The 13,935-nt window shown below is 58.4% G+C and overlaps 1 protein-coding gene across 7 annotated transcripts in view; it reads right to left on the reverse strand.

Moving 5' to 3' along the window:
- The window catches only part of SLC6A6 (solute carrier family 6 member 6), an 80,138-nt gene that overhangs the window by 37,916 nt on the left and 28,287 nt on the right, over positions 1-13,935 (reverse strand). Inside the window, exon 3 of one of the 7 annotated variants that reach the window (XM_086368776.1) lies at positions 7,078-7,193. The exons of 4 other annotated variants lie outside the window; for them this stretch is intronic. The gene's annotated coding sequence lies outside the window, so the exon portion shown is untranslated. Of the gene's footprint in view, positions 1-1,485; positions 1,626-7,077; positions 7,194-13,935 lie in introns of those variants that run through there. 2 more of the 7 variants (XM_086368777.1, XM_086368778.1) reach the window with 2 other exon arrangements.

Genomic DNA, 13,935 nt, shown 5'->3' on the forward strand with positions numbered 1-13,935 from the left:
TTCCTCTTTGCTTATTACAGCTACAAGTGATCAGAGAATCCACTTGAACACAGAGGCTTTGGGACCAGACTCCCACACGAGGCTCCTAGTGCCCCGTTGCCTGGGTGGAGGCCAGAACCAGCTGTACCTGAAGACGGATTTGCACGTCACCTCGTCCGCTGAGGCACGCACTCAGATTTCACCTTGCACCAGCAACGCTGTGGGGTTCCAAGACACTCCTTGGCTTCCTCCTAATTTCAAGCTACCAGAGTTTGGAGTCCTTAAAATCTGGGCTGAGCTGCCTATAAACAGTTTTCTATTCCTTCCTCAAACACCCTCAGCACTGCAGCAGGAATTTTTAGGGCCGTTTTCCAAACGGGGAGTCGAGGCGCAAGCAGGGAAGTGAGTGGAAGGAGGCTGGCGGCAGAGTGCCCAGCTGCTGTGCCCAGTGCTAGAGGCAGCAGGGCGAAGGTTATGGGGGCCTCTGCAGGGTTTGCCAACGGGGACAGTGAAGCCAGGGGGAAAGGTCTGCGGAGCTGGCGGGGGCTGGGGACCGCGAGTGCCCCTGCGCTAGCCAGCTGTGTCTTGCTGTGGGCCCTCCCCTCAACTGCGCTCAGAAGCTGGGGTGCTCTCTGCCTCGCCCTTCCCTGCAGAATCGGAACCTTCTCAAGTAAACAGTGTCCCACCCAGCTCTCTCCTCAAGGACAGTGAGCCAGGTCACAGACCTGACCCCGCTGTCACAGACTTAACCCCTCAGGAATCCCTACAAGTTTTTAAAGTAAGAGGGCAGGGACTTCTTCTGTTTCCTTTTTGGGGTACTTCCCCCACCCTAAAAGGGCCTAGCGCACAGCCAGGCTATTCGATCCATCTCTGGGCCTGACCTCTGGGGGGTTAGGCCAGCGACTCCCAGGATCCCAGAACGAGGTGGGGAGCTGGACACAGAGCCACTCATCTCCCAGGTCGGGAGCCTGCCAGCTGCACGGCCCCCAGCCCACTGGGAATCCATGGAAATAAGCGCACGACCGGACCCCTTGCCGGCCCTTTCCAGAGCAGGGGTCCCGCCTCCTCTCTCCCTTCCTCGTTCCATCGACCGCTTCAGAGCCGGTGTTCTGGACTCACAGAGGCCGCGACTCAGCCATGTGACCTGGGGCAACTAACAGCCTTCTCTGTGCCTCAGTTTCCGCACTGGTTAAAACACGGGGTTAAACCCAAAAGTCGCCTCATAGCGATCAAACAGAACGACGCCTGTAAGACGTGGGCGCGCGGTGCCTGGACATACGAGTGACTAATAAACATTAGCTATTATTGAAGAAAACACTGGCCACACTGGGACATTATTCCCTTACTGGCACCCTGAGTGTTTAAAGGAAAGGAAAAGAGAGGGCGCTCCGCTGACGGTGCTGGCGGCATGCACGCTCACCCAGCGTGCACGATCACCCAGCATCTTCGGAGTTAACCCCATCCATGGGTGCCTCTCGCTGACCAGGCGCAGAGTGGTGAACTTACTTGCCTGGGGTCACACAGCAAGTGAAAGGCGGCCTGAGCCTCCCATGGCTCCCAGGTCTCTTTTGGCCTCTCAAGTCCACGTTCTCAACCGCTCAGCTGTTTCGGATCCCTCGCTCTAGATTGGTCACAAGGGAAATCAGGTCTGGTGCTTTTATGGTCGGCTTCAAGCTACTGGGCCAGGCTGACAGATTAGGGAAGTAGGTGAAGACAAACGGGGAAGTGAGGGCCACAGGGCAGAGACTGAAGGGGCCGGGCCTGGGGACTGGGGCAACAGTCAGCACCCAGGGTCACAGGGCTCGGCTCAAAGGCTGGGGCAGGGGGAGCGGAGCCACGGACTGCAGGCTTCCTCTGGCAGACAGGAAGAGTCTCCTGAACTTCTCTGATAAGCTCTGAAGGGGCTCTTCTGAGCACTGACCCCACGGGCTCAGTGATGAGGCTGCCTAGGATCAGTTAAAGTACTGTCTGCCCCAGCACACAGCATACATACCATCCTGGCCCTGGAGAATGTTTACAACTAAGCACCAGAACAAACAAAGAAGAGGCGTGCTGAGAGCACTATTTCAATACTAGGGATAGCTGTTTTTGAAAAGAAAGCGAAAATTAATTTTACAGGGTTTTTAAAAATTCTTTTCCATGAAGAGGTATACCTTTTAAAGATCCAATCATTTGTTTGAAGCCTGTGGTCTGGATCCTTCTGTCTTGGTTATCCATTCCTAACTCAGGCTAACTCGAGCATGACAGGGGCTCAAAGGCCTCCGGGGATCTGGCAGGGACGGGGTTCCGGGGGGAAAGGGCCTGCAGAATACGGGAGTCTGGGCTCCAGGTGGCAGTTCTCAAGTCCAGCCACCGTGGTCGAGGCCTTTGGGATTGAGGCCACTGGGGTCAGACCCTCCAAATTCTCAAGAGGTAGTGAATCGGAGGCGTTTGTGCACATACAGCTCCCAACGGCTACAACACGCCGTTGTGGGCCAGGCACCCAGCCTGTCCTCTCTGTTCAGACCACTGTTCCTGGTCACCCAAGGCAGCCGTGGCGAAGGGCAGGACAGGCTCGGCTGGAGACGCTGACCGGCCCGGCCTCCGAGGTCCGATGGCTCGCCCCCATGAGGTCATCCAGGAAGCCCAGCATTGTTCTGCCAGGAACCAGGTCGAAACAATGAGCGAGGACTCTGCGGTCCTAGTGAAAGTGAGTTCTGCCCAGAGAATTGTTCTCCGCACGGCAGCTCCCGGGGACAGGGTTTGTGACCTCCTGGGCTCAGCGTCTGTGGGCGCGGCCCTCCCCACCCCCCATGGAGGCTCACGTCTACCCCCCCGGAGAGCCCCCACGCTGCTGAGAGCACCCCGAGACTGGCTCAGCCTCAGCCTTCAACCTGCAGGAGCGCTGACTTCGCCCCCAGCCTCGCGGAGCCTCCCCATTTCACAGATTGGGAAACTGAGGCTCAGAACAGGGCAGGGGGGTGGGGAGGGGGTGGGGAGGTGGCCCGGGGCGCAGGCCACCAGGCCAGGCCGAGACTCGCCCCTGATTCCAGGCGGGCGGTGCCACCTCAGGACAAGGCGGCCTCTGCACAGAGTAGAGGCCTGTGGGTAGAACGGGTAGTGTTTCTCCACCTGTGCTTTGCAGAGGAAAAAGTGGGCGAGGGTGAGCTGGTTCTGCAGAGGGCTGGCCTCCAGGACAACGCGGGGGTGGTGGGGGGGCAGGATGTGGGCCCGAGGTACAGCCTTCTTCCCCATCACCAGGCCTGCTGGGGGCAGGGCGGAAGGCGCGGTGGGCAGGCCGCTCTCTGTGGCCAGGCGGGCGGGGGTGGGACAGCCAGCGCTGCCCTCGAGGGGAAGGGCCGCTGGGCACCCAACATGCCGCAAACACGGGCCCTCAGGCGCTGGCCCTGGAGGCCGCTGAGTCAGGGCGCAGGGCAGTAGGCGAGGAGTCAGGAGGGCTGGGGCTGGTTCTAGGTCCAGCTCTGCGGGCCAACAGTGTCTGGGGAGGAGGGAAGCGTGGGCAGCTCTGGCGAGCAGGGAGGAAACTGACCCAGCGCCTCCTCCACTGGGTGCCAGGCGCTGCTCAGGGCCCGGGCCCAGAGGTGAGCCCTGGAGCTGACATTCCAGAAGGGGACCCAGACGCTAAACACACACATACACACACATGAGTAAATATTTACCACAGGACCTGGGCTGCCGAAGACAAGATAAATAAGCAGGAGGATGAGGACATGGGGAGTCAGGGCCCGCCCCCCTGCCCCACCGAGCGCCCCAACCCCGCTCCCCCTGCCCCCCCCAACCCCGAGTAGGTAAGGTTTTGTAACAGCAGACGCTCCCTGAAGCCTGCCTCTCTCTGGGCAGGCCCTATGCTAAGCCCTTTCTGGAACCAAGGCATCTATTCCTCTTACGAGCCTGGATGAAGGTATGAGGCTCAGAGAGAATTGCTTGCCCAAAGTCACACAGCAACGGGCTTCAGGGTCTGCGCTTCCCACCGCACGGCAAACATCCGGGGAGTGAGCGGGGTTCTCTGGGCAGGGATGGTGTGTGTGGAGAGGGCCACACGGGCTGTGGCGAAGGCCAGCTCGGAATGTGGAACTGCCCGGGGCAGAGAGCCTTGGGCTGCCCTAGGGACACAGGCTGGCTCCCTTCCACCCTGAGAGGGATTCAAGCTTGTGCTGGGCTTTGCTCTGTAAGATGCTCCCAGGAGGGAATTTCTAGTGGGGCCCTGAGTCCCGAGCCCTCAAGCCCCAGAGCCGCCAGTATCCTCAGGGCGAGTGGAGCACCGCTGAGACGGGCTGACACTGTCTTCGGCAAACAGGGGCTGACCAAGGGTGGGCGGCTGGAACTGCCACCCCGTGGCCAAGGGCCGTAACGCGGGGGACCCAGGGGAGAACTCGCCCTTGTGAGGCTGGACCCCTGTCCCCTCCGTGGCAGGTAAAGCCCACAGGACTGGCAAGAACCAGGGTTAGCCTGGACCCTACACCATCTGTAGGTTCCAGGGACATGTCACTTCCCCGGGACCCCTTCCAGGAAGGGCCCCGCCTGGACTGAGCCTGACCACCTCTCCTGCCCTCAGGATGCTAGTCTCCAGGGAGGCGGGGGCTCATTTTGTCACGATGTCGCAGAAACAGTCGTCAGTTCAGGAGGAGGACACAGTCAGGTGTCTGCTACGAGTGAGCCTCCGAGGACCCGCGGCCGGCCGGGCGGACTGGACCCCCTGGGGGAAGGTGCGGCTCCAGGAACAGCCAGGCTGCAGGGATCTGTCTCGGGGGGGAGCCGGGGCTCGGGCCCCAGTGCCACCCTGGAGACTGCCAGGACGGGCCATGACCGCCACTCGGGTGAAGCGGAGGGCGCTGCCGCTGCGGGGGCTCAGGGGCCTGTCCTGGCGCCTGGGGGCGGTGAATCAGCAGGCAACGGCCTCCTGGCCCTGACTCACCCGCCACAAGCCTGTCACTCTTTCCCCCGCCTGCCTCCCCGGCTCCCCCTGCACCCCGCCCCAGGCTCTGCCGGAAGTCCGGGTGTAGCGGATCAACCACGATCCGTAGATGGGTGCTGCTGAACCAGGCATCCTTGCTGGAGGCCACGGAAAAGGAGATGTCAGAAAACAAAGAAAGGCTCGGCTTCCATTTTCTCAAAAAACTTCCCCTTTCAAGCTGGAAGAACCCCTAAAGCCGCCTGCATCTCGCCCTGCCGGCTAAGAGAGCACACAGGGCGGCCGCTCCCCGGCTCTGCACAGATGCGGGGACAGACAGACAGATCAGGGCCAGCTAAGGGCTCACCTGTGGCCCCCCGCCCGCTCGGAGCCGGCCACTCCGACCCTGTCCCCGGGGTTCTGCCGGAAGTCACAGCCCCGGGAACACCCGCCGGGGCCGTGTGTTTGCAGCAAGGCCTTAAGCAAGTCACGGCCATCAGCCTCGGCGTCATCACGTGCCGTCTGCGGGGGAGGACAACTCCCAGTTCACCCGTGTTTGTAAACAAGCTCCCCGTCCTCACTGTTCCTCTTTTAACCATGTTTCTCCTCCTCACCCAGCTCCACATTTCACCTCTGCCTCGCTTCAAGGAGAGGTTGCTGCCTGGGGAATCAAACAGCCCGCGATTCAGCACAGCAGAGGGGGTGCCCACTAGCACGGCCGCCCCCACCGCAGAGGGAAGGGCTGGCTGCCTGCGCTTTCGCTTTCTGGGCCTGGAAGTTATGTTTCAAGTATCCTCCACCACCCAGGGCTTCCCTGGGGGCTCAGATGGTAAAAAATCTGCCTGCAGGGCAGGGGACCTGAGTTTGGACCCTGGGTCGGGAAGATCCCCTGGAGAAGGAAATGGCCACCCACTCCAGAATGCCTTGCCTGGAGAAGCCCATGGACAGAGGAGCCTGGTGGGCTTCATACAATCCATGGGGTTGCAAAGAGTTGGACACGACTGAGCAGCTGACACTTCCACTTTCCAACACCCAGAGTCCCCACCAAGATGCCCAGGGCCTCTGAACCACACAGCCCAAGCCTTCCCACACTTCCACACCTTGGCTGCTGCTGTTCCCTTGGCCCAGCACACTTTTCCCTGCGTAACCCACAGGCAACCTCCCCAGACGGCGGCCTGGCGGATCCCCGGTCTCCCCCTGGCGCTTTCCCGGACGGCACAGGCTACACCGCCTCTGCCCCACACTCCCTGGGCTTGCTCCCCCACTCACAGCACGAGGCTCGACAAACACGGATATCTGTCAGATGGAACATCTGGGGCTCAGGACGTGGGGGACCCTCGGCGGGGGAGTAAAGCTCTCCCACCTTGCAGCTGTGTGGCCGCCTTGACGAGGGTGAGGGAGCAAAGACGGAGCAAAGGGCAAGAGCAGACGTTCAGGGACATCCCTGGTGGTGAGGTGGACAGGAATCTGCCTGGCAAGGCAGGGACACGGGTTCGATCCCCGGTCCGGGAAGATCCCACGCGCCCAGGAGCAACAGAGGCCCGGGTGTCACCTCTACCCAAGCCCGTGCTCCCAGAGCCCGTGCTCTGCAGACAGAGATGCCACCAGGATGAGAAACCCGGGAGCCGCAACAGAGAGTAGTCCCCGCTCGCCACGGCTGGAGAGAAGCCCACACAGCAACGAAGACCCAGCGTGACCAAAATAAATAAAGCTAAAAAAAAAAGGAGCAGGTGTTCAGGACACGGGCAGGGCCGTGGACAGGGGAGGACGGGCCACACGCACCCTCCGCTAGGGACAGAGTAGGGTGTGTGTCCCCAGCGTCTGAGCACAGGACCCCCCAAAGGGTCAGAACCCCACAAAGCTTTGCCTTACACTGAGGGATGAGCCCCAAGCCTGCAGGATATCGATTTTCATTAAATGGTATGTTCTCTGAGCATCTTCTGAAGAGGATCTGAAGTGAGTTCTCCCTGGTCCCCCTGAGGGTCTGCCCCAGTGCTGGGGGTCCCACGGGAGGACCCTGCACACATGTCGAAGACTCCAGGTGGGGCCTTAGGGGTCGTGGCAGGCGTGAACGCGAGCCCACTTTCTAGATGGAAAAACTGAGGCCCCGGACCCACAGCGGATCAGCCGCAGGAGACACAGACGGGCTCCTCACACCCCCAACCCAGTGGAGGCCAGAGGCGGAGGGCGAGGGCCTTATTCCAAACCTGGGTGGACCGCGTTCGTGTCTAACACCGTCAGGTTGGCGAATGTTGGTGCAGCGGCGGCGGCGGTGGCGGCTTCCAGGGCTACAAGGTGGTGACTAAGAGCAGCTACTGCTGGGCTACAAGAGAAGGTCAGCATTAAAATCCACTCCGGCGCGGGCTCCAGGGAGGCCTGACCCTCCCCTGTGGCCTTCCCACATGCACAGACCATCTCCCAGGCAGCCCGGACAGATGGCTGCCACAGCCCCGACCTTTTCACTGCGATCCCCTTAGGCCTCCGCTCACACAGCGCCCCAAGACAAGGCCCCCCGCCGGCCACTGGGAGCTCCCCAGAGGTGTATCCGGAGCTCTGTTCCCACCGGCTTAGCCAAGCTTGTTTCTGGCAGACCACCCCCTACCCCCTGCAACCTGGCCTGCCATGTCGCCCTCAGCTCAAGAACCATCGGTGGCTCCCAGCTGCTTGGAGAACAAAGTCCCCTTGCCTGTGAAGGAGTTCAGCTCCGAGAGTGCATTCCCAAGTCCAGTTTGTTCTTGAGTCCCACCAGGTTAGCCTAGGAACACAGCTGACATAATGGGCCATACAGAACTACACTGCAACAGGCGTGTGAGACTCTTCACACGAATACTGCATAGAAACAACGCGAAAAGTAAAGGAGAGGTTTCTCATCTTACGGTACAGCACCCTGAAAGGCACAGTAGCCCAGGGCAACAGCTGGCACAGAGCGGTGGGCACCGGGCCAGCAGGCGAGAAGAGCTATGGGTGGGGGAGGGGGCGAAGGCGGCCTGGTCTGTGCAGGGCCGTAAAGGGCACAGGAGCCCATCCTCTTGTGGAGGAAGCACGCCCGTGCCAGCGTCCACCAGACGCGAGAACTCAACGCACGCGGCTGGACGTGCACACGCACGTTTGCCTCTGTGGAGGTCTGCAGCCGGAAGGTTGGAACGTAGGGGACTCACTGTCATCCACGCTTCCCCACCGGGACCCAAGGCCCGTTATACGTGCCCCATCCCCAGTCTCTGACACCTTCCCCCTCTGGTCCTGCATGGATCCTGGGGCCGCCTCGTTCTCCCCAGCAATACCCGCTTCCACTCTGTGCTTTGCTTGTGGGTTCCCTCGTGTTCAGGTGGATCCCACCTACCTTGAAAGACCTGGCTTAAGTGTCACCTCCTCCAGGAAGCCGTTCATGCCCGTCCCACTCTTTCCCTCCCCTCCTCTGGCCAGAGTCACCCTCCCCCGCCCCCCACACCCACATTCCCCAGGCCCTGGGCTCTTGTTCAGAGCTGTGCAGCTGTGGACAAAGTTCAAAGGTCTACTCGGGAAACCTCAGTTTCTTCTCCTGTAAAATGGGCCTCCTAATCTGTGCAGCCGTCCCTGGGAGATGTCTCTGGGCTCTTGGGCAGGGCTAGCAGATGCCCGGGACCCTCATGGGTGTTTGAACATCGGCATCACCCGGAGCGCTGGCTGAACAGGCAGGCACCTCCCCGGCCCCCCTAGTGACTGAACCTTCAACGCTGGTAAAGCAGCCCCCAGGTGAATCTTAGCATCATGTGAGGCCAGGGACAGCGGAGCTAATGGATTGGGAGGCTCTTGGGAAAATGCAGAAGAAAACCAGCCTATGAAATGGACTCAGCGATGACAACGCACGTGAGCGTGTGTGTTTCTGCACACGTATGTGGTCTCCTCTGCCCGACTGAGCAGCGGGGGGCTGGGTTTCATCTCTGCCAGCCCTGGGCCACCCCCAAAAACCATCTGGCCCAGACCTGATATTTCGTACTGTCACTGCTCCTTACTGTGTTCTGGGGGACGGGTACTTCTGCCCCGTTCTGCAGAGGAGGAAACGGAGGCTCTGAGAGGAGCCAGGACTGGCCCAAGATTACCCAGTGAGTGGCAGGCGGCCGGGCCTGAGCCCAGGGCGAGGCCAGCGCTTCGTGTTACCCGCTTGCTCAGTGAAAAGGGGCCTGAGCTGCAGGTGAGAGCCGGCGGTCATCACTGGGGCCTCTGGGGCAGGGAGCTGAGTGGGCACGTGGGATCCTGGGGGGCACGAGCCTCCGAGAGCCCCTCACATGGGCGAGGGGCACACACAGGAAGCTGGGAGCTGGCTTTGAAGCCTGGTGAAGGGCAGGGTCCAGCCAAGCAGACCTCGGGCCGCTTCTCCGAGGACAGGGCGTGCAAGGCACACCACCTGGGACTTGGGGACCCCTCTGGCCGTCGCCAGGCCAGTCACTGTTTTCCAAGGTGGAGGCAGCAGGTGGGGCCCGCCTGAAAGAAACCTGGGTCCCTCAGGTACCTGTCCCCTCTCCCCCCGATCAAGCCCAGAGCCTTGCGGGGCCAGTCTGGCCTATGACAGATGCTTGATCAAGGCAAGGCCTGCCCTCTCCAGGGTGTGGCTTAGACCCTCTGACCAGGAGACCCCGCCCGGAGGGGCAGTGTCCTATCCCTCCCGTGCACACACACAGCCCTATTGCCCTCAGGGAAGTAGAAAGTGGACAGCGTCAACACACCCTCTGTGCCTCAGTTTACCCACATGTAGAATGGGGGCAGGGGCGGGGCCTGCCTGTTAGGGCCGCTGAGATGGAACGACAGGTATGTACAGACCGCTTAGAGCAGCACCTGGACCACGTGCCTGCTGGGCGCGGTCAGGACGGTGAGCAGAGTCATCTACAGCCTCCCTGAGACCCGAGGCAGCCTAGACTCACGGCCAGGGCCCTGTGGGCTGTCTCCCAGGCCTGCTGGGGATTTGACAGATACGCCGAGGAGCCAGGCCCAGCGCCAGCCAGCTCTGAGGCTCGGGGCATCACCTACCACCCCGCCTTCAACTTCTTCTCCCATTCCATAGGTGGAAGGCGGGACTGAGGGGCCCTGTGTGGGTGCTCCCTGGGATCTGAGCTTGGCTGTGGACACCTCCTCACCTCCCTGGCCTAGTACTGGGGTGGGATTGGAGTGCATCTCAGGCGGCACCCTTTGGACCCTGGGGTGGGGGCACCGGCCAAGCAGGGGAGGCGGACGTTCCAGGGGAGGGGTCTGAACTTGACGGAGAGCAGACACGGCCTTTGCTGCTGAAAAGAAAGGGGCTGCAGCGTCACCCGACCACCACGTCAGGAACTGCAGACCAAGCTACTCAAACGGGGGCCGAGCAGCCCCCTCCACACCCCGATCACGGCCGGAGACCCTGGGCAGCTGAGAAGAAAATCTTCTCAAGGGAGAGGTGGCCTCGCCCATGTCCCCCAGGACGGCTGAACCTGCAGAAATCAGATTCTGTGATCCCTCAGCTCCTGAGAACCTAGAAACCTGAAGGGTCCTAGCTGGAGGTCCCTGGGTATCCAAGACCCTGCTTCTGGCCAACATTGGGTGACAGGTTAGCCCGGGAGCCGCTGCCCAGAGATTACAGACGAGGAGACCGAGGCCAGAAGGGGAGGGGGCTGGTCTCAAGGAAGGGCCCGGCAGCAGGAAGGTGAGGCAGGGCGCGGGCCTGGGTGCGGTCCCGAGCTCCTACTGTGAGCTGCCCAATGCCGGGCCCAGGCAGCCGGGGCAGAGCCGCCTGCAGCCCATGGCACGGTGGGAGGCCAGGCTTGCAACAGAAGGCACCCAGGACTCGCTCTCAGACACAGTACCTTCTGACACTACAGCCTTGCTGTCTGGAGGTGGGGATTAAAAGCATGTTTCTTTCACAACATTATGGTGAGAGCAGATGGTCACTTCCACAGAACTGCCCTGAAGTGAAGTAAGTGTGCTAGCCCGAGGGTGGGCCACTCCTATCCTTAGTGCCAATCCGGCTCCTGGCACGTACTAGTTCGTGAAACTCAGCGGCAGCATCTGACCCAGCGTGCCATTTTACAGGTGGGGAAACTGAGGCCCAGGAGGCACCAGCTTCAGGCTCCCAGGTTCAGCGCTGCACTCTGCATGACTAGCACCCTTTCCCTCCAGCCCTTACTGTTTGGGGGACCTGGACCAGCTTCTCTCCTTACTGATTCGGGGACCCCTTTCCCAGGCTCAGGAATTTCAGAGCCCAAGTCCCACAGAGACACCTGACCCCAAGGGAAGGCCCTGCTTCTTCACCCAGCGACCTACCTGTGGTCAGCTCAGGGGCCAAGAGGCTCCATCAGGCAAGGATTTGGGCTGAGGAAGTGGGTAAACAGAGGGTCCCACTGGTGGTCTGGGGTGGGTGACCTGGGTGAGCAGTCCCAGCCAGGGGAGCCATGGCCTGCTCCAAGCTGGACGCCTCTGAGGAAGACCCTGCTCCCACCAGGCCCCCAGTGGGACCACCGGGCTGGAACCTGGAAGCACCCGGAGGGCTCCCACATTCGTCCCTTGCTCCCCCTCCGAGGCAGTCTCCCTGAACACCGTCTCCGAGGCAACCGCCGCTGCTGGAGCCCTCACAAGCCTGGATCACAGAAGGCAGCCCAGCGTGGCTCTACGGGGACAGAGGCTCTGTGAGCAAACAGAGACGCAGGCGGAAACGTGTGGGTGACTCACCCAAGGCACTGGGAAAGGGGACACATCGGCGATCTGAGATGGTACAGATGTCAGGCACCTTGGCTCTGGGCCTCAGAATATCTGCTCGTGAGGTCACAATGGCCCTTCCAGCACCATCGAGGTGCCCGGAGACTATGTCTTCCAGAAAAATGCCACCAGTTGGGAACATCTCTTGGCAAAACTAGGGTCAGAGGGGTCTCCTTTCTCCCAGCGCTCACCATCTCTGTACAGCATCACCTGCGAGGCCCTGGACTGTCAGAGCTTGGTGCATTTCTATAGCTCATTCCAGGCCCTGGAACGCACATCACCGCTTCTTCTCCATCCTCAAAATGCCACCTCCTCCGGGAAGACTTCCCTGACCATCCCCTCCCTGCCCATCTCCAGTGGAATAAGGTGGTCATTCCTCAGCTGTAATCCTGGCCTCTTCCTCCCCTCCTCTGGGTGCTCTAGGGCAAGTGACCCGCCTCCTTCCAGGCAGCAGCGAATGAGGACCCTGGAAAAGCACTGTCATAGCAACCCTTTGTGCTAATTCCAACTGTTATTACATCCTGGAAACAATAATTGTGGCTGATATTATGTGTCAAGATCTACAAGACCTTCTAGAACTAACACACCCAAAAGATTTTGGGGACTGGAATGCAGAAGTAGGAAGTCAAGAGATACCTGGAGAAACAGGCAAGTTTGGCTTGGAGTACAACATGAAGCAGGGCAAAGGCTAACAAAGTTTTGCCAAGAGAACGCACTGGTCATAGCAAACACCCTCTTCCAACGACACAAGAGAAGACTCTACACATGGACTTCACCAGATGGTCAATACCAAAATCAGATTGATTATATTCTTTGCAGCCAAAGATAGAGAAGCTCTATACAGTTAGCAAAAACAAGACTGGGAGCTGATTGTGGCTCAGATCATGAACTCCGTATTGCCAAATTCAGACTTAAATTGAAGAAAGTGGGGAAAACCACTAGACCATTCAGGTATAACCTAAATCAAATCCCTTACGGTTATATAGTGGAAGTGACAAATAGATTCAAGGGATTAGATCTGATAGACCGAGTGCCTGAAGAACTATAGACGGAGGTCCGTGACATTGTACAGGAGGCAGTGATCAAGACCATCCCCAATAAAAAGAAATGCAAAAGGCAAAATGGTTGTCTGAGGAGGCCTTACAAATAGCTGAGAAAAGAAGAGAAGCTAAAGGCAAAGGAGAAAAGGAATGATACACCCATCTGAATGCAGAGTTCCAAAGAATAGAAAGGAGAGATAAGAAAGGCTTCCTCAGTGATCAATGTAAAGAAATAAAGGAAAACAATAGAATGGGAAAGACTGGAGATCTCTTCAAGAGAATTAGAGATACCAAGGGAACATTTCATGCAAAGATGGGCTCAATAAAGGACATAAACCGTATGGACCTAATAGAAGCAGACATACTAAGAAGAGGTGGCAAGAACACACAGAAAAACTATACAAAAAAGATCTTCATGACCCAGATAACAACAGTGGTGTGATCACTCACCTAGAGCCAGACATCCTGGAATGCGAAGTCTACTGGGCCTTAGGAAGCATCCCTATGAACAAAGTTAGTGGGGGTGATGGAATTCCAGCTGAGCTATTTCAAAGCCTAAAAGATGATGCTGTGAAAGTGCTGCACTCAATATGCCAGCAAATTTGGAAAATGTGGCAATGGCCACAGGACTGGAAAAGGGCAGTTTTCATTCCAATCCCAAAGAAAGGCAATGCCAAAGAGTGCTCAAACTACCACACAATTGCACTCATCTCACCCACTAGTAAAGTAATGCTCAAAATGCTCCAAGCCAGGCTTCGATAGTATGTGAACCCTGAACTTCAGATGTTCAAGCTGGATTTAGAAAAGGCAGAGGAACCAGAGATCAAATTGCCAACATCTGCTGGATCATGCAAAAAGCAAGAGAGTGCCAGAAAAACATCTATTTCTGCTTTATTGACTATGCCAAAGCCTTTGTGTAGATCATAACAAACTGTGGAAAATTCTGAAAGAGATGGGACTATCAGACCACCTGACCTGCCTCCTGAGAAATCTGTATGCAAGTCAAGAAGCAATAGTTAGAACCGGACATGGAACAACAGACTGGTTCCAAATTGGGAAAGGAGTATGTCAAGGCTGTATATTGTCACCCTGCTTATTTAACTTACATGCAGAATACATCATGAGAAACCTTGGGCTGGATGAAGCGCAAGCTGGAATCAAGATTGCCGGGAGAAATATCAATAACCTCAGATATGCAGATGACACCACCCTTATGGCAGAAAGTGAAGAAGAACTAAAAAGCCTCATAATGAAAATGACAGAGGAGAGAGAAAAAGCTGCCTTAAAACTCAACATTCAAAAACTACAATCATGGTATCTGGT

Source organism: Bos grunniens, chromosome 22 (assembly GCF_055505025.1).
Source record: "Bos grunniens cultivar Pamir isolate PY7600 chromosome 22, Bosgru_T2T1.0, whole genome shotgun sequence".
Lineage (NCBI taxonomy): Eukaryota > Metazoa > Chordata > Mammalia > Artiodactyla > Bovidae > Bos > Bos grunniens.